The sequence below is a fragment of the Pristiophorus japonicus genome, chromosome 19 (genome assembly GCF_044704955.1).
Source record: "Pristiophorus japonicus isolate sPriJap1 chromosome 19, sPriJap1.hap1, whole genome shotgun sequence".
Taxonomy (NCBI): Eukaryota; Metazoa; Chordata; class Chondrichthyes; family Pristiophoridae; genus Pristiophorus; species Pristiophorus japonicus.
In genome coordinates, this window is record NC_091995.1 from 12073809 (window position 1) to 12092333 (window position 18525).

Sequence of the window (18525 nt, forward strand, 5' to 3'; positions counted from 1 at the left end):
CATCAAGGACACCGAGGCAATCAGGGCCCGCTGGAAGGAACACTTCGAAGATCTCCTCAACCGAGACTCTACCTTTGACTCGAGTGTTCTCGACTCCATTCCGCAGCATGCTACCCGCCACACCTCAGTGAGACCCCAACACTGAATGAGGTAGAAAAGGCCAGAAGACAGCTAAAAAACAACAAGGCTATGGGAGTGGATGGAATCGCTGCTGAGGCACTGAAGTATGGCGGAGAGGCACTACTGGCGCGAGTACACGACCTCATCTCTCTCATCTGGAGGGAGGAGAGCATGCTGGGAGATCTTAGAGATACACTGATCATGACCATCTTTAAAAAGGGGACAAGTCCGACTGCGGCAACTACAGAGGAATCTCCCTGCTATCACCCACTGGGAAAGTCATCGCGAGAGATAGAATAGGCTCACACTGTAACACATCGCTTTAAAAATAAAGCCCTATGTAAGATGTGTGGAAACTGCAGGAAGAGAAACATCTGTTTTAGCACTGTCTGATAATCAAAGTGTGTGGGAAGGAACAGGGAACACAGCTGCTGGGACATGCTGACAATCACAGGACAATGATAAGAGAGGGTGTAAAAATAGAGAGACTGAACCTAGGGGGAGAGCGACAGTGAATCCTCCACAGAAGAAGCCTTGGTTGGCGTAGTTCCCAGGACAGAGACAATCATTGTGATCACTGTGCTCTGTTAGGTGAGGCTGTCTTATGGTGGGACTGTTGTACGATGTCCTCGACCTGCTGTGATATGTTGCTGCTTTGCTTCAAGTCTCTCGCAAATAAAGCTTCGATTGATGCTCATCTACATATATGTTGTCATGTCTGATTCAACAGGCCAGAACACACATTATATTTAGGGACACAGTACATCATTTGGCTAACAGATGTTATCAGTTCCTGTCGCCTGTTTTTTTTCTATTCAGTCACAGCCAGAGAACTACCTCCGATGGAGTCTCCTCCCGGTGTCCCCCCAGATCCTATTCTTGCCCCCTCCTATTGTGCATCTACACGCTGCCCCTCAGCAACATCATCAGAAAACACAACACCAGGTTCCACATGTACACTGACGGCTCACAGCTCTACCTCACCACCTCCTTTCTCAACCCCTCCACTCTCTCTGATTTGTCACACTGCTTGTCTGACATCCAGTACTGGATGAGCAGAATTTCCTCCAACTAAATATTGGGAAGACTGAAGACATGGGAATTATCCGGGCTGGTAGCGAGCACGATCGGTGGAGGGTCGGTTGGGAAAGTTGTTATATTTTACAGTCGGTCGGGAGCCCCCTGCCATCCTGCCCCCAGGCACCTTTCCCCCAGGCGCGTCTGTCATCGTACAGCTGACCCAACCGGCAGTGGTGGGTGAACCAATTAAGATGATTAACAGCTAGTTGTCGGACCTTTAATAGGCTTTTTACATTTAATGTTTAAATGTAACTGCATGGCCACAGGAACCACGCTGCTTGGGAACCACGTCCGGCACCCTGAGGCGGGAGTTCCATGGCCATTGCTTCAGCTGATTACTTGACGGCATCAAATGTACAGTAAAAGCTCCCACCTGACTGATGATCACTTTCCTCAGGCAGAAGCTGTTGCTATGTCCATTCCCAGCACAGATTCTGCAGGCTGCAAGTCTTTCTAGCAAAGTCTCCATCCAGTCTCACCTCATTGGAAGAACTCCCTCACCATTGGCAGAATGCTTCTGTCATCTGTACTTCACCTGCTGTCTATTCCATCAACATGGGGGTCGTTTTTACTGTCTCACCTTGGTCCTCAGAATCGGAACCACGACCTGCTGTGTGTTTCCAGTACTTGCTGCTGTTTGTGATCTGTTCTTGTTGCTTTATCTGCTGATGCCTCCTGTCTGGTAACAATACAGAAAATATGTTCAGCGTTGTTGACCAAACTAATTATGCAAAGTTCTTGCCAGACAGGAGTGAGCTCTCAGTGTGTATTCAGTATCTGCTGGGCACGATCTCTCCGCACTGTGTGAAAGCAAAGGGGCAGAGCAAATAACTGGAACAATTCTGCCATCTGCTGGTCGCACTGAGAAGTGGCTCATTTATTCTACCCTGTTCATGATGGGTTTGTCAATTGCGATTCCCATCAGCGGACAAAGTAACAAGGACAGATCACAAACAACAGCAGCAAGTACTGGAAACACACAGCAGGTCAGGCAGCACCTGTGGACAGAGCAGACAGCTCGATGTCTGAGCAATGGAGCCTTTGTCAGAACACGGTCAGATTTTGCTGTGTGGGTATTGTTTAATTCACTGACACTTCTCCAGGAATGTCCACCGCCAGGAAGTTCTGCTCCTCTCTGTGACGTGCCTCCCTTTGTCTCTGTTACCCTGCTCACCTTCCATCGCGACCTCTGACCCTTCTTGGGTTTGATTGGGTATGTGCCAATCAATCTCAGATCCAGCAGATTCAATAGTAACTTTCAAAAGGGAATTGGATAAATACTTGAGAAGGAAAAATTGTCGGGCTGCGGGGAAAGGGCAGGGGGTGGGACTAATTGGAATGCTCTTTCGAAGAGCCAGCACACGCACGATGGGCCGAATGGCCTCCTTCTGTGCTGTAAGTTTCTATGATTCTATCATTGGAACAGGGGAGGCCTGGGGAACCATTAATTAATGGGACAGTAGAACACTGAGTGAGAATTGCAATTTCATCTCAGATTAGTGTCAGTCTTGTGCTGTAGATCCATGCTCCAAACCACTGGTGACTGTATATTCACTCTTCCCTCCCCGTGGAGTAAGGTCTCTGTAATAGGTGTGTGCAGTGGGTGGAGGGGGGGGAGTAGGAGTGGTTAGAGGAGGGGTCAACTCTTCCCATAGTTAGGGGCAACATTATGAAGTAAAGCGGATGTGTGCAATAGACAAGACACTATCAATGTCCCAGTTACCAGAGGTCCTGTACAGTGTTACACTGAGACACACAGACCAGGAGGATCCCAGGTTCCATGTGGAGAGTCTCAGATCAGGCAGCGGCAGTGGTGTCCCAAGTTGTGTCAGTGCCCTCAGGGAAGGAAGGGGAAAACAGACCGGGTTCTCCTGATCACTATCCCGTGACTCCTGCTGGAAATGAGCCTGTGTGTTGACACTGGAGTGTCAGTCCTGGCTCAGTGCGTAGCTCTCTCGCCTCTGAGTCAGAAGGTTGTGACAATAGACAAGAACACAAAATCTAGGCTGACACGCCCAGTGCAGTACTGGGGGAGTGCTGCACTGTCGGAGGTGCCGTCTTTCAGATGAGATGCGAAACCTTCAGTCTGCCTTGTCAGGTGAATGTAAAAGATCCCATGGCACCATTTGGAAAAAGAACAGGAGAGTTCTCCCTGGTGTCTTGGGCCAATATTTATCCCTCAACCAACATCACTAAAAACAGGTTAACCACTCGTCATCACATTGCTGTTTGTGGGATCTTGCTGTACACAGATTGTCTGCTGCATTTCCCACATGTCAACAGTGCCTACAACACAAAAGTAATTAATTGGCTGTGAAGTGCTTTGGGACATTGTGAAAGGCGCTATATTAATGCAACGTCAGTGAAGTGGAAAATTTATGCTATATTGATGTGTCTTTTCACTTTACAGACAGTGTCTGTCCTAATGTTTGTTCCCAGCATCCATTCTGATTTTCACTTTCAAATTTATAGAATTTGGTGTTTTTTAAATTCCAGACATAACTTTCCATGAAATTAAAATGTTCAAACATTGAACCATGGAGGATATTGCTGGGATATAATGGGTCTGTATATTTACCAGTTTTCCTGTGGTTTATATCGCTGTTGCTGGAATCAGCAGCAGAAACAACAGAGCCTCTTTGTTGCACCGATTTGACCAACAGAAGCAGCAAAGGCCGATGCGCTGACCCGGTGCCAGTTTGAATTTGGTGCCGGCGCGGGACGGGGGGGTCGTGGGGCGAAGACGCATGTGTCCGAAAAACCCGGAGGAACATACGGCAAACCAGACTCCCCACCCATCCTTTCCTCCAACGACTGTCTGTCCACCTGTGACAGAGACATTAATTCCCGTATTGGATTGTTCAGTCACCTGAGAACTCACTTTTAGAGTGGAAGCAAATCTTCCTCGATTTCGAGGGACTGCCTATGATGATGATCAAATCCTCTATCTATACTTTCACTGGTACATTCACTGAGAAACTCTATCCTGAGTTTAGTTCAGGTCTCATTGATGGGGACCCGCTGAAAATCTGTCCCCGGACAGTAACAATCCAGGAGGATGAGGGTTTTATCCCTTTATACAAATAAAACAGCTTCTTACACCAGGCACAATATTCCCAGACTCAGCACCTCCGGCGAGACCTCGCAGGCAGCCTGAAGCTTATTGGAAAACCGCGATGCACCAGCCCGATACTCCACCCATTGACTCACCCGGTGAGTGACAGGTCCCGGCAGTGGAGCAGGAGTCTGGGAAAATCCCACACGATGATCACCGATAAATACCCACAGGGTCTGGGAAAATCACACCCGATAATCACCGATAAATACCCACAGGGTCTGGGAAAATCACACCCGATAATCACCGATAAATACCCGCAGGGTCAGGGAAAATACCACCTGGTAATAATTGCAATAATCTGAATATCTGCCCTTTCCCATCACCCAGTATCTCAGCGATTGTGAGAAAATAGTTTGATTTTCGGATTCCAGCTTCTGTTTATAATATTAAATTGTATGAGTCAGAGTAAACAATGAACTGAACCATCGTGATAGAATCATCATCATCATCATAGTCAGTCCCTTGGAATCGAGGAAGACTTGCTTCCACTCTTAGCATGAGTTCTTAGGTGGCTGTACAGTCCAATACGAGAACCACAGTCTCTGTCACAGGTGGGACAGATAGTGGTTGAGGGAAAGGGTGGGCAGGGAGCCTGGTTTGCCGCACGCTCCTTCCGCTGCCTGCGCTTGATTTCTGCATGTTCTCGGCGACAATACTCGAGGAGCTCAGCGCCCTCCCGAATGCACTTCCTCCACTTGGGGCGGTCTTTGGCCAACGACTCCCAGGTGTCAGTGGGGATGTCGCACTGTATCAGGGAGGCTTTGAGGGTGTCCTTGTAACGTTTCCTCTGCCAGCCTTTGGCTCGTTTGTCATGGATGAGTTCCGAGTAGAGCATTTGCTTTGGGAGTCTCGTGTCTGGCATGCGAACTATGTGGCCTGCCCAGTGGAGCTGATCGAGTGTGGTCAGTAGGCTTCAATGCTGGGGATGTTGGCCTGGACAAGGTCGCTAACGTTTGTGTGTCTGTACTCCCTGGAGATTTGCAGGATCTTGCGGAGACATCGCTGGTGGTATTTTTCCAGCGAGTTGAGGTGCCTATTGCACATGGTTCATGAAACACCAGGACTGGTTTGATGAGAATGATCAGGAGATTCAAGAACTAATAGACTGCAAGTGCAGAGCATTTCTGAGCCTTAAACAGCAACCCAACTCGGGAGCAGCAAAGCAGCATTACAGACGGCTAAAGGCTAAGGTCCAACAAAAAACCCGGGACCTAAAGAACAGATGGTGGATGGAGAAAGCACAGGAGATATAGCAGCTGTCCGACAGCCATGATGTGCGAGGATTCTTCACCGCAATCAAGGCCACATATGGACCAAACTCCCAAGGCCCCACCCCACTCCTGGCCAAGAACAGGGAAACACTCATCAAGGACACCGAGGCAATCAGGGCCCGCTGGAAGGAACACTTCGAAGATCTCCTCAACCGAGACTCTACCTTTGACTCGAGTGTTCTCGACTCCATTCCGCAGCATGCTACCCGCCACCACCTCAGTGAGACCCCAACACTGAATGAGGTAGAAAAGGCCATAAGACAGCTAAAAAACAACAAGGCTATGGGAGGGGTGGAATCCCTGCTGAGGCACTGAAGTATGGCGGAGAGGCACTACTGGCACGAGTACACGACCTCATCTCTCTCATCTGGAGGGAGGAGAGCATGCTGGGAGATCTTAGAGATACACTGATCATGACCATCTTTAAAAAGGGGACAAGTCCGACTGCGGCAACTACAGAGGAATCTCCCTGCTATCAACCACTGGGAAAGTCATCGCGAGAGATAGAATAGGCTCACACTGTAACACATCGCTTTAAAAATAAAGCCCTGTGTAAGATGTGTGGAAACTGCAGGAAGAGAAACATCTGTTTTAACACTGTCTGATAATCAAAGTGTGTGGGAAGGAACAGGGAACACAGCTGCTGGGACATGCTGACAATCACAGGACAATGATAAGAGAGGATATAAAAATAGAGAGACTGAACCTAGGGGGAGAGCGACAGGGAATCCTCCACAGAAGAAGCCTTGGTTGGCGTAGTTCCCAGGACAGAGACAATCATTGTGATCACTGTGCCCTGTTAGGTGAGGCTGTCTTATGGTGGGACTGTTGTACGATGTCCTCGACCTGCTGTGACATGTTGCTGCTTTGCTTCAAGTCTCTCGCAAATAAAGCTTCAATTGATGTTAATCTACATATATGTTGTCATGTCTGATTCAACAGGCCAGAACACACATTATATTTAGGGACACAGTACATCATTTGGCTAACAGATGTTATCAGTTCCTGTCGCCTGTTTTTTTTCTATCCAGTCACAGCCAGAGAACCACCTGCGATGGATTCTCCTCCCGGTGTCCCCCCAGATCCTATTCTTGCCCCCTCCTATTGTGCATCTACACGCTGCCCCTCGGCGACATCATCAGAAAACACAACACCAGGTTCCACATGTACACTGACGGCTCACAGCTCTACCTCACCACCTCCTTTCTCGATCCCTCCACTCTCTCTGATTTGTCACACTGCTTGGCTGACATCCAGTACTGGATGAGCAGAATTTCCTCCAACTAAATATTGGGAAGACTGAAGACATGGGAATTATCCTGGCTGGTAGTGAGCACGATCGGTGGAGGGTCGGTTGGGAAAGTTGTTATATTTGACAGTAGGTCGGGAGCCCCCTGCCATCCTGCCCCCAGGCACCTTTCCCCCAGACGCGTCTGTCATCGTACAGCTGACCCAACCGGCAGTGGTGGGTGACCCAATTGAGATGATTAACAGCTAGTTGTCGGACCTTTAATAGGCTTTTTACATTTAATGTTTAAATGTAACTGCATGGTCACGGGAACTACGCTGCTCTGGAACCACGTCCATCACCCTGAGGCGGGAGTTCCATGGCCATTGCTCCAGCTGATTACTTAACGGCATCAAATGTACAGTAAAAGCTCCCACCTGACAGATGATCACTTTCCTCAGGCAGAAGCTGTTGCTCTGTCCATTCCCAGCACAGATTCTGCAGGCTGCAAGTCTTTCCAGCAAAGTCTCCATCCAGTCTCACCTCATTGGAAGAACTCCCTCACCATTGGTGTCATGTATTTAACCATCTTGCAATGACATAGTCATGTAACTGTAACTCCAGTACACTGTACTTATTCCCTAGAAATGCACTCGCTGACCACAGGGGGTGAACTTGCAGGAGACACTCCTCACCTGGGTTTCCAGGTATAAAAGGGGAGGTCCCACCCAGGGTCAGCACTTCTTGGTCCTGGGAAAAAAAGGTGAAGGTCACAGAGTGACCGTGTCAGATATACATATGCCTCGTGTGAGTTTGCCGTAAGGTGCAGGGATACTACATTTGGCGATCAGAAACGGGAATCACCGAACCATGAGGATGGCCACAGGTGGCACAGAGGAACGTTACTGTGTGTATGAGGCTGGGATGACTTCGTGGAAAGACTCCAGCAGAGCTTTGTCACAAAGGACTGGCTGGGAGCGACAGCGGCTGACAAGCGGAGGGTGCATCTACTGACCAGCTGCGGACCACAGACGTATGCACTGATGAAAGACCTGCTTGCACCCCAAAAGCCGGTGGACAAGTCCTTTGAAGAGCTCAGCCAACTGATCAGTGAGAATCTCAAGCCGGCGAGTAGCATATACATGGCCCGGCACCGGTTCTACTCTTACTGGTGTCGGAAGGGACAAAACGTCTCGGACTTCGTGGCGGAACTGCGGCACTTGGCCAGTCTCTGTAAGTTCTCCGATGCCTGCAGGGGGGAGATGTTAAGAGACTTTTTCATCGAGGGCATTGCCAGGAAGCTCATAAAGACTAAGGACTTGACTTTAGAAGGAGCGGCGTTGATAGCGCAGACCCTTATGGCAGGGGAAGAGGAGACCAAGCTAATTTACGCACAGCCCTGGTCCAAACATGGCGACGGACCAGGGAGTTAATATGGTGAACGCGGCTCGCGACCCCGCAGGCAGGCAAGGGCATTTCGAAACCACCCAGGCAGCAACAGGCTCGAGGGTGGGCCTGCAACAAGGACAATGGAAAGGGGATCGGCAATTCACGCCATCACGAGGAACAATGCGTCCCGCGATGGGACCATTCACACCCACCATCAGAGTGCCTAGAAACAGCCAAATGGGCAATCAGAGAGGAATGCCTGGTAATAGTCCTTTTGTTAACAGCAATCTCAATCTCAGCTCATGCTGGAGGTGCAGGGGCGAGACACACTGCGAGAAGCTGCAGGTTCCAGCAATATACCGGTAGGATTTGTAATGTCAGTGGACACTTGGCCAGGATGTGCAAAAAGGCAGTAGCGAGGCTAACCTGTGAGACAGAGGAACCAGACGAGGGGTCTGCAATGCAGGAAGAGGCCTGGGGTAAAGCCATGGATGCTGAAGTTCAGTGGGTTCACGTGGCTGACGTCCACAGCTCATACACTAAAACGCCACCCATGATGATGAAAGTCTTACTGAATGGCATCCCGGTGCACATGGAGCTGGATACGGGAGCTAGCCAGTCACTCATGAGCGCCCAACAATTTGAGAAACGATGGCCACACAGAGCTAGCAGGCCCAAACTGGAACACATTGAGACGCAGCTACGGACGTACAACAAAGAGATCATCCCAGTGCTGGGCAGTGCAAACTTGGTGGTAACACATAATGGATTACAGAACCGGCTGCCACTCTGGATTGTTCAGGGAAATGGCCCCGCGCTTTTGGGGAGGAGTTGGCTAGCTGAGATGAATTGGAAATGGGGGAATGTGCAGGCCATTTCATCCGTGGAGCGAAGTTCATGCTCACAGGTCCTGCAAAAATTTGGTTATCTGTTTCAACCTGGTGTCAGAACGTTCAAGGGCACTAAAGTAGTGAAATGCATCACTCCGGACGCCAGACCAGTGCACCACAAAGCCAGAGCGGTGCCGTATGTGATGCGTGAAAAAATTGAACGTGAACTGGACAGGCTGCTCAGAGAGGGCATAATTTTGGCCGTTCAATTCAGCGACTGGGCAAGTCCCATCGTTCCCGTCCTCAAAGCAGGTGGCTCGGTTAGGATTTGTGGCGACTACAAAGCCACCATCAACCGAGTGTCGCTGCAAGACCAATACCCGCTTCCGAGAGTGGAGGACCTTTTTGCAACGTTGGCAGGTGGCAAGCTGTTCATGAAGTTGGACCTCACTTCGGAATATATGACTCAGGAACTGGCTGAAGAATCCAAGCTTCTGACCACCATCACGACGCACAAGGGATTATTTATCTACAACAGGTGTCCGTTTGGCATTCGTTCGACAGCAACCATCTTTCAGAGAAACACGGAAAGCTTGCTCAAATCCATTCCTGGAACGATCGTATTCCAAGCTGACATTTTCATAATGGGTCGAGACACCGAAGAACACCTCCACAACCTGGAAGAGGTGCTAGGCCGATTGGATCAGGTCGGCTTGTGGCTCAAAAAGGCCAAGTTTGTGTTTTTGGCCCCAGAGGTCGAGTTTTTGCGCAGGAGGGTTGCCGCAGACGGGATCCGGCCCACTGAATCAAAAACGGAGGTGATCCGCCGGGCGCCCAGGCCCGACAACACGTCGGAGTTGCGATCATTCCTGGGTCTTTTGAACTATTTTGGGAACTTTCTGCCGAACTTAAGCACATTGTTGGAGCCGTTACACATGCTCCTGCGTAAAGGTTGTGAATGGTTTTGGGGGGACTGTCAAGAACGGGCTTTCAATAAGGCGAGGAACCTGCTGTGTTCCAACAAACTGTTGACTTTGTATGGCCCCTGTAAAAAACTGGTCTTAACATGCGATGGGTCATCCTACGGGGTTGGGTGTGTGTTGCAGCAGGGTAATGATGACGGCCGACTCCAACCGGTGGCTTACGCCTCCAGGTCGCTCTCCCAGGCAGAGCGTGGATACAGCATGGTCGAGCAGGAAGCACTCGCGTGTGTTTACGGTGTGAAAAAGATGCACCAGTACCTTTTTGGTAGACAGTTCGAGCTAGAGACGGACCACAAGCCGTTAACACCCTTGTTGTCCGACAGCAAGGCTGTCAACGCCAATGTGTCAGTTCGCATACAGCGCTGGGCCCTCACGCTGGCTGCGTATGACTACACCATACGGCACCGGCCAGGCACCGAAAATTGCGCTGACGCGCTCAGCAGGCTCCCACTGGCCACCACCGAGGGAGTGTCGGAGCAGAGCGCCGAGATGGTCATGGCCGTTGAGGCTTTTGACACTGCGGGCTCCCCCATCACAGCCCGCCAGTTCAAACTCTGGACCAACAGGGACCCCCTCCTATCCATGATAAAGAAATGTGTCCTGACTGGGGATTGGGCGCCCGCACACATGACCTGCCCCGAGGAAGTCAGACCGTTTCAGAGACGGATGGATGAGCTCTGCATCCAAGCCGACTGTCTGCTATGGGGCAGCCGGGTAGTCATGCCTCAGAAAGGAAGGGAAGCGTTCATCAGGGAACTCCACAGCGAGCACCCTGGCATCGTGTTAATGAAGGCCATTGCCCGGTCACATGTATGGTGGCCAGGGATTGACTCAGACATGGAACACTGGGTTCGCAGGTGCACGACGTGTGCCCAGCTGAGCAATGCCCCCAGGGAGGCCCCACTCAGCCCGTGGCCCTGGCCCACCAGGCCATGGTCACGTATTCACGTAGACAATGCGGGCCCGTTCATGGGGAAAAAGGGATGATGGTGCACCGTGGTGCCAAGAAGCAGGACTGAGACTCCAACTCTCTCCCCCCGGCTGGCGTGGAGACCGAGAGGGGGGCCCTAGGGCCCGAGAGCGGGGGTCCTGGGGCCCGAGAGTGAGACAGAGGCTGGGGGGAGAGAGAGAGGCTGGGTGGGGAGAGCCGCGGGGGGGAAGATGGATCGCGTTCTTCCAACTCCCTACAAGGCACATCATTGGAGTGGATGATATCCAAGTCAGGACACTGTCATTATTCACTTCATACCCAATAAACCTGTGAACAATCGATATACAATGCCTGCCCCATCTATGGTGGGGGAGAAGGATGCACTTGTGCTGGGGTAAGGCACTTTGGCTGGTCCTTGCTGTCTTCTGGGGCGTTCTGTCCTCTGTCGCTTCAGGAAGTCAAAGTGGATCGAGTTACAATTTGCAAAGTCAGTGAGACCTTGGGATGGGCGGTTCCAGTGACACATTCCTGTGAAACTTCAGGGTGTGGCTTATCCTCCCAGGGGACCAATCAGAGACAACGGGCGGCCATTTGTACAGTACAAATAAACCCGTCTGTTTTTCCTCTCCCCTTCCCCTGTTCCCCTTGCTTATAAAGTGTTACATTTCGAACTTCCAGTTCCAGCACAGAGAGCGGGACAGCTGGAGCGGGGGACGGGCTCACTACACAAGGGCCCGGAATGCAGACAGGGCCGTTTGTGGTTCTTGCGGCCTCAGAGCCCAACCCAATTGGAAATGAGCAAGAGTTGGGTCCGCGGCCATGTGATAAGGGAGTGGGTGAGGGGTTGGTGGTGTGGCCCTGCGGGAAGTGCCACTTGCTGCAGAGGAGCCGCTCAGCCGGTGGCCATGTGAGGAGGGCAGTGTGTCCCTCCTTCTCCTTTAGCACCATGGTCCCAGGGGCCTGTGTTACACAAACTCTGCGGGCCCAGCTCAGTGCAGACACACTCAGCTATGGGGCTGGGCGAAGCTTTAAACACCGATGGGGGAGATCGGCAGATAAACTGCGTCTACCTCATCTTATTAAACCCGTTCCAGGTGAGCGAGTGGCCGGGTTTTACCTGCAGCAGCTGAGGAAGGAGGGACTTTGTTGCTGTCAGAGGGCAGTGACCTGGTTTCGGAGAGGGAATGAGAAACGGGGTTGTGTGAATTTTGAGCTGGATGTGAATCCGCTTTTTAAATAAACTGACCCCACTGTCGATGGGTTTGTAAGATCCGGCTTTCAGTCATTAGGTGAAGCAAGGAAGCATTTTAGCAGAAGGATGAAGACTGATTAACACAAGTTTAACTTTTATTAGCTACTTTTTTACTAAATGCAATAGTGCACCAGGGTGCATTTACACTTTTCGTTGTTTTGCTAATGAAAGTTAATAAAAACTTTAATAACATAAAAAGTAGGGAAAATATGAGCTTACATTGAAAACCAGAATTCTGGCGTCAGGTTTATATGTTTAGAAATGTTGAGGCACCTCACTTTCTACAGACCAACCCGATTAGCACATCAGTCTGCTGAAGGATTCAAACCGGCTGGGGGGGGCAAAGGTTGCTGTTGACAGAAACAAAAATATGAGAATTTTTTATTTTCGGAAAATTGTTTGAAGCCGGATAAAGTACGGGAAAGTGATGTTAACTTTCCTGTAAACAAACTTGCAGAATGGGCATGTAATTGACAAATGAATTTCAATACAGATTGAACCTCCCTTATCCGGGACTTCCTTATCCGGCACCACCCCTCGTCCAGCACCATTCCCGGGTGGGACATGTGCAGAACGTGGCCGGTCAAAATCCTTCCTTCCCTGCCGACTCCCGCCATTGTGATCATCTGTTTTTCTCAATGATTATCTATTTTTCTGTTGTTTATCATTTTGTTGCAGGTCCCCCCCTGTGGCCTTCCTCACTGCCGCACTTCCAGCCCCCAGCCCCGAAACATCGCCGCACTCCCCCGACTGGTCTCACAACATACATCGAAAACAAATTCATACAGGGTACTCGCCAATATAATCTTTCTCCTGGATGTGGGGGTTATCGGCTGCCTGCTTCTCGTCGCCCTGCTGGAACTCCTGCAGACACAGTTCTCGGGCCGGGCGTTCCTCCCCACAGTGCTCCCTCCGGGGGGTCAGGCCGTGTCCTCGGGCCGGGCTCTCCTCCCCACAGCTCTCCCTCCGGGGGGTCAGGCTGTGTCCTCGGGTCAGTGCTCCTCCTCACAGTGCGCCCTCCGGGGGTCAGGCCTATCCTCGGGTCAGTGATCCTCCCCACAGTGCTCCCTCTGGGGGTGGGGGGGTCAGGCCGTGTCCTCGGGTCAGTGCTCCCCCCTACAGTGCTCCCTCCGGGGGTCAGGCCGTGTCCTCGGGTCAGTGCTCCTCCCCACAGTGCTCCCTCCGTGGGGTCAGGCCGTGACCTCGGGTCAGTGATCCTCCCCACAGTGCTCCCTCCGGGGGTGGGGGGGTCAGGCCGTGTCCTCGGGTCAGTGCTCCTCCCCACAGCTCTCCCTCTGGGGGGTCAGACCGTGTCCTCGGGTCAGTGCTCCTCCCCACAGTACTCCCTTCGGGGGGTCAGGCCGTGTCCTGGGGTCAGTGCTCCTCCCCACAGTGCTCCCTCCGGGGGGTCAGGCCGTGTCCTCGGGTCAGTGCTCCTCCCCACAGTGCTCCCTCCGGGGGGTCAGGCCGTGTCCTGGGGTCAGTGCTCCTCCCCACAGCTCTCCCTCCGGGGGGTCAGGCCGTGTCCTCGGGTCAGTGCTCCTCCCCACAGTGCTCCCTCCGGGGGCGGGGTCAGGCCGTGTATTCGGGTCAGTGCTCCTCCCCACAGTGCTCCCTCCGGGGGGGGGGGTCAGGCCGTGTCCTCGGTTCAGCCGCTCCTCCCCACAGCTCTCCCTCCGGGGGACAGACCGTGTCCTCGGGTCAGTGCTCCTCCCCACAGTGCTCCCTCCGGGGGGTCAGGCCGTGTCCTCGGGTCAGTGCTCCTCCCCACAGTGCTCCCTTCGGGGTGTCAGGCCGTGACCTCGGGTCAGCCGCTCCTTCCCACAGTGCTCCCTCCGGGGGGTCAGGCCGTGTCCTCAGGTCAGTGCTCCTCCCCACAGCTCTCCCTCCGGGGGGTCAGGCCGTGTTCTCGGGTCAGTGCTCCTCCCCACAGTGCTCCCTCCGTGGGGTCAGGCCGTGTCCTCGGGTCAGTGCTCCTCCCCACAGTACTCCCTCCGGGGGGGTCAGGCCGTGTCCTCGGGTCAGTGCTCCTCCCCACAGTGCTCCCTCCGGGGGGTCAGGCCGTGTCCTCAGGTCAGTGCTCCTCCCCACAGTGCTCCCTCCGGGGGGTCAGGCCGTGTCCTCAGGTCAGTGCTCCTCCCCACAGTGCTCCCTCCGGGGGGTCAGGCCGTGACCTCGGGTCAGTGATCCTCCCCACAGTGCTCCCTCCGGGGGTGGGGGGGTCAGGCCGTGTCCTCGGGTCAGTGCTCCTCCCCACAGCTCTCCCTCTGGGGGGTCAGACCGTGTCCTCGGGTCAGTGCTCCTCCCCACAGTACTCCCTCCTGGGGGGTCAGGCCGTGTCCTCGGGTCAGTGCTCCTCCCCACAGTGCTCCCTCCGGGGGGTCAGGCCGTGTCCTCGGGTCAGTGCTCCTCCCCACAGTGCTCCCTCCGGGGGGTCAGGCCGTGTCCTCGGGTCAGTGCTCCTCCCCACAGCTCTCCCTCCGGGGGGTCAGGCTGTGATCTCGGGTCAGTGCTCCTCCCCACAGTGCTCCCTCCGGGGGGTCAGGCCGTGTCCTCGGCTCAGTGCTCCTCCCCACAGTGCTCCCTCCGGGGGGTCAGGCCGTGTCCTCGGCTCAGTGCTCCTCCCCACAGTGCTCCCTCCGGGGGCGGGGTCAGGCCGTGTATTCGGGTCAGTGCTCCTCCCCACAGTGCTCCCTCCGGGGGGGCGGTCAGGCCGTGTCCTCGGTTCAGCCGCTCCTCCCCACAGCTCTCCCTCCGGGGGACAGACCGTGTCCTCGGGTCAGTGCTCCTCCCCACAGTGCTCCCTCCGGGGGGTCAGGCCGTGTCCTCGGGTCAGTGCTCCTCCCCACAGTGCTCCCTTCGGGGTGTCAGGCCGTGACCTCGGGTCAGCCGCTCCTTCCCACAGTGCTCCCTCCGGGGGGTCAGGCCGTGTCCTCAGGTCAGTGCTCCTCCCCACAGCTCTCCCTCCGGGGGGTCAGGCCGTGTTCTCGGGTCAGTGCTCCTCCCCACAGTGCTCCCTCCGTGGGGTCAGGCCGTGTCCTCGGGTCAGTGCTCCTCCCCACAGTACTCCCTCCGGGGGGGTCAGGCCGTGTCCTCAGGTCAGTGCTCCTCCCCACAGTGCTCCCTCCGGGGGGTCAGGCCGTGTCCTCAGGTCAGTGCTCCTCCCCACAGTGCTCCCTCCGGGGGGTCAGGCCGTGTCCTCAGGTCAGTGCTCCTCCCCACAGTGCTCCCTCCGGGGGGTCAGGCCGTGTCCTCGGGTCAGTGCTCCTCCCCACAGTGCTCCGTCCGGGGGGGTCAGGCTGTGTCCTCAGGTCAGTGCTCCTCCCCACATCTCTCCCTCCGGGGGGTCAGGCCGTGTCCTCAGGTCAGTGCTCCTCCCCACAGTGCTCCCTCCGGGGGGTCAGGCCGTGTCCTCGGGTCAGTGCTCCTCCCCACAGTGCTCCCTCCGGGGGGTCAGGCCGTGACCTCGGGTCAGTGCTCCCCCCCACAGCTCTCCCTCCGGGGGGTCAGGCCGTGTCCTCGGGTCAGTGCTCCCCCCCACAGTGCTCCCTCCGGGGGGTCAGGCCGTGTCCTCGGGTCAGTGCTCCTCCCCACAGTGCTCCCGCCGGGGGGTCAGGCCGTGACCTCGGGTCGGACGCTCCTCCCCAGAGCTCTCCCTTCGGGGGGGTCGGGCCTGCTGGGGTCGCCGACCTCCCCCACCCCCGACCTCGGGTGACCTCCTCCCTCCCCCCCCCCCGCCGACCTCGAGTTTGAATGTCTCTCAATATTTAAAGCTTTGAGAGTCTTGTGTCAGGCATGCGGACGATGTGGCCCGCCCAACAGAGCTGGTCGAGTGTGGTCAGTGCTTCAATGCTGGGGATGTTGGCCTGATCGAGGACACTTGACGTTCGTGTGTCTGTCCTCCCAGGTGATTTTCAGGATCTTGCGGAGACATCGTTAGTGGTATTTCTCCAGCGATTTGAGGTGTCTGCTGTACATGGTCCATGTCTCTGAGGCGTACAGGAGGGCGGATATCACTGCAGCCCTGTAGACCATGAGCTTGGTGCCAGATGTGAGGGCCTTATCTTCGAAAACTCTCTTCCTGAGGTGGCCGAAGGCTGCACTGGAGTAGTGGAGGTGATGTTGATATTGGTCAACAGTCCATCCACAGAAATGGAGATAGAGAAGGTGAGGAAGGGAAGAGTCGGGGATGGACCATGTGAAATTGGAAGCAAAGTTGATGAGATTTTTCAGTTGTGGGTGAGAGCAGGGAGATACAATGATCAAAATACTGGAAAAAGAGGTGAAGGAGAGGACCTGAGTAGGACTGGAACAAAGAATGTTGTAAATCACAACCACTGCGCCCATTGTTTTGGACAGCAGCTTCTGGTAATGATTCTGCTGTTGCTGTTTACAGCTCCTCGAGACCCATATTTTGTTTCAGTTCTTCTTTTCCTCTTGAAGTTTAGAGACTTCAAGCGGACATAGACAGGCTGGTGGAATGGGCGGACACGTGGCAGGTGAAATTTGATGCAGAAAATTGTGAAGTGAAACACTTTGATAGGAGATATGAGGGGAAGTACTATAAACTAAATGGTACAATTCTAAAGCGGGTGCATGAACAGAGAGACCGGGGGTATATGTGCACATATCGCTGAAGGTGGCAGGGCAGGTTGAGAAAAGTTTAAAAAGCTTACAGATCCTGGGCTTCATAAATAGCGGCTTAGGGCTAGAAATTCAGTTTTTGGCGATATCAGTTATTTAACGGAAAAAATACCACTAAAAACTTCACCATTTTTTAAGAGGGTAAAATTGGCACAAAAAAAAATGCGGCCAACGAGACAAATTGGCGTTGCACGAGGATTTGCCGTGGAAACTGCGGTTTTCGCCCACTTTAGCCCGAGGCCTATCACCGCCAAAAATAGAGGCCCTGGGAGGGGAGGAAACACAAAAATATTGCAAAAATAAAAAGTCAGAAAACATTCACAGTACACTTTACTAATGAATTGCTGAAAACGAATTTAAAAATAAAAACTTCAACTTACCTTTTTTGTGAGTCTTCATAACTACCACTGTTTCTGGGGCTGCAATGCAGGCTTTTCTCAGGTGTTTTTTTTTCACCCTGAGTACGGGTTCGTTGAACGGCCAATTTTAAGCAGTGCATTTTTTTGGCGTTGCATGTCGTTGATCCGCTTTACGGCGATATTTCAAAATCGCCATTCGTTAACTTTGGCCAAATTAGGTGAGTGCCTTTTGCTGGAAAAAAAGGCGAAATAGCGCTGTAAGAATGTTCCCAAGGCTGGCAAATTTCTCCCCCCTAGAGTATAAAACGAAGAAGTTATGATGAAGCTTTATAAAAGGTTCGGCCTAAACTGTGTCCAATTCTGGGCACCGCACTTTAGGAAGGTTGAGGGACTTCAGTTATATGATAGACTGGAGAAGCTGGGGTTGTTCTCCTTAGAGCAGAGAAGATTGAGAGAAGATATGATAGAGGTATTCAAAATAATGAGGAATCTAGACAGTAGATAGACAGAAACTGTTCCCATTGGCAGAAGGGTCGAGAACCAGAGGACACTGATTGAAGGTGATTGGCTGAAGAACCACAGGTGACACGAGGGAATCTTTTTTACGCAGCGAGTGGTTATGATCTGGAATGCACTGACTGAAAGGGTGGTGGAGGCAGATTCAATTGTGGCTTTCAAAAGGGCACTGGATAAGTACCTGAAGGAAAATAAATGCAGGGCTACAGGGAAAGGGCGGGGGAGTGGGACTATCTGAAGTGCTCTTGCACAGAGCCGGCACAGGATCGATGGGCCGAATGGCCTCATTCTGTGCTGTAATCATTCTATGATTACCACCCGCTCCAGCCTTGCAACATCCCTTTTGTCATTTAATCTCTCCTGCCCTCCACCCTATCACAGACCTTCCCTTTTGTTCTTTCCTCCCCTGCCTCTGTACTTACTTAAAACCTGTTCCATGCCTAACTTTTCCCGGTTCTGATAAAAGATCATTGACCTGAAACGTTAACTCTGTTTCTCTAGCCACAGATGCTGCCTGACCTGCTGAGTATTTCCAGCATTTTATTTTTTATTTCAGATTTCCAGCATCCGCAGTATTTTGCTTTGTATTGATGGGACTCTGTGTCAGGCTGTTGCTTAACTAACCTGTGGAACAACTATTCTAATATGGACATCCTCCTGATGTTGGTGCCTTTGCAGGTTGACTGGGAATTGTCTGATCCTTGCCCTGGCCGTTGCTGCTGGCTCGTCAGATATTTATTTTCTTGTTCTGTGTTGTAGCGGTTGTTTTGCATGTTGTGGGACCAGAGACACATTCAGGCCAGA

At 52.9% G+C, this 18525-nt stretch overlaps 1 long non-coding RNA gene across 1 annotated transcript; it reads right to left on the minus strand.

The window, feature by feature from the left end:
• Nucleotides 1-12520: 12520 nt before the first annotated feature.
• LOC139230356 (uncharacterized) lies at nucleotides 12521-18411 on the minus strand. Its single transcript, XR_011587906.1, has 3 exons — nucleotides 18346-18411; nucleotides 17227-17437; nucleotides 12521-12552 (listed from the first exon to the last, which is right to left on the minus strand). It is a non-coding gene; the product is annotated as an uncharacterized lncRNA (long non-coding RNA).
• Between the last annotated feature and the right edge of the window lie 114 nt (nucleotides 18412-18525).